This window comes from Penaeus monodon, chromosome 9 (genome assembly GCF_015228065.2).
Source record: "Penaeus monodon isolate SGIC_2016 chromosome 9, NSTDA_Pmon_1, whole genome shotgun sequence".
Classification (NCBI taxonomy): domain Eukaryota; kingdom Metazoa; phylum Arthropoda; class Malacostraca; order Decapoda; family Penaeidae; genus Penaeus; species Penaeus monodon.
In genome coordinates, this window is record NC_051394.1 from 53272619 (window position 1) to 53275118 (window position 2500).

Genomic DNA, 2500 nt, shown 5'->3' on the forward strand with positions numbered 1-2500 from the left:
TCTTTTTTTTGTTTTTTTTTTTTGGTTTTCCCCCCCCAAAAAAAACCAGAATTTAAAATTTTTTTTTAAAAAAAATTTATAAAATAAAATATTTAAATTTTTTTTTTTGAAAATTTTAAAAATTTTTTTTTTTTTTTTTTTTTTTTGGGGTAAAAAGTAAAAAAAAAAAAATTTAAATTTTTTTTTGGGGGGGGTTTTTTTTTTTTTAAAAAAAAAAAAAAAAAAAAAAAAAAACCCATTTTTTTTTTTTTTTTTTTTTTTTTTTTTTTGTTTGGGAAAAAAAAATTTTAAATTAATAAATTTAATAATATTAATTTATTATTTTAAATTATTATAATTAATTTAAATAATTTATAAATTTATAAAATATATGTTATTAAAAATTATATTTAAAAATAAAAAAAATTATATAATAATTATAAAAATTTTTTAATTTTTAAATTTTTTTTAAAAATTTTTTTTTTTGGTTTTAATTGGGTTTTATTTTTTTTTTTTTTTTTTTTTTTTTTTTTTTTTTTTTTTTTTTTTTATTTTATATATATTTTAAATATATATATATTATATAAAAATATATTATATATTAATTTAAAATATATATAAAATATATAAATAAAATATTATAATTTAAAAAATAAATATATTATATAAATATATTATTATATATATAAATATTATTTTTAATATATTTTATATATTTTAATTTTTATTTTTTATTTTTTTTTTTTTTTTTTTTTTTTTTTTTTTTTTTTTTTTTTTTTTTTTTTTTATTTTATTAAAATATTATTAAATAATATATAATATTATAATATATTTTTAAAAAATTAAAATAAATTTTATTATATTATAATTTTAAATTATGAATTTTAATAAAATTTTAAAATTTTTTAAATTATATGATTAAAAAATTGTAAAAATTATTTTATTATATAAAATTTTTATTATAAATTTAAAATAATTTAAAAATTAATTTTTTTATATATTATTAAAATTTTTTTATTTATTATTTTATTATTTATATTAATATATAAATATAATATAATTTTTATTCTATATATATTTTTTAAAATTTTTTAATGTTTTAATTGTTTATTTATTATATTAAATATAGTTTTTATATCTAATACTATTAATAAAAAATTTTATATAAAAATTTTATAAATATATAATATAATATATATATTTTTAAAATAATATTTATGATTTTTAATATATATTTAAAATTTAATATAAATAAATTTATATTATAAATATATAATATATATATATATTATATATTTAAAAAATTATATATATTTTTATTATATATATATATAAGATATTTTAATAAAATTTTCAATCATAACCTTTTCCCATTACATGATTATATAATTTTTTATATTGTATTTAAATAATAAATATTTTTTAAATTATATATATATAAAATTTTTTAAAAAATATTATATCTTTAAATAAATTTATATAATAAATAAAAATTTTAATTTTTTAATAAAAATTAAATTTTAAATTAATAATATAAAATTATAAAAATATAAATTTTAAAATTTATATATAATAATAAAATATATAAATATTAAAAAAAAAAATAATTTTTTCAAATATAAAATAAAAATTTAATAAAAAAAAAAAAAAACCCAAAAAAAAAAAAAAAAAAAAAACAAAAAAAAAATTATTAATTATTTTAATTATTAAATGTTTTTAAATAATTTTCCCTATTATGTAGGTTTATTATAAAATAAATAATTAATATAAATTTAATATATTTTATATATTATATATATTATATATATATATATATTATTTATTTTTTTTAAATTATAATTTATAAATTATATAAAAAAATTTTAAAAAAAAAAAAAAAAAAAAAAAAAAAAAAAAAAAAAATATATTTTATAAAAAAAATATTATTATATTTTTATTTATTATATATAAATTTTTTATATAATTGTATTTTTATTTATAATATTATAATTTTAAATTATATTATATTATATATTATTTTTTATATAATATATATATATATATTATATATAATATATATTTTAAAATTTTTTTTATTTTAATAAATTATATATATTTTTTTTTTTTTTTTTTTTTATTATTTTAAAAATAAAAAAAAAAAAAATAAAAAAAAAAAAAAAAAAAAAAAAGGAATTATAAAAATTTTTTATATAATATTTTTATATATTTTTTAAATATTTTTATTATTATGTAATTTATTATTAATATATATAGATATATTTATTATATTAAAATTATATTAATATATAAAAATTATATATAAAAAATAAATATATTTAATATATATTTTATATTGTATTATTATATATATATTTATTATTTTTTTTTTTTTTTTTTTTTTTTTTTTATATATAATATTATATTAATTTATAATATTTATATTATTTTTAATTTTAAGAAAATTTTTTTTGTATATATTGTATATATATATATATATTAAATATATTAATATGATATTTTTTAATTTTTAAATATATCTTTA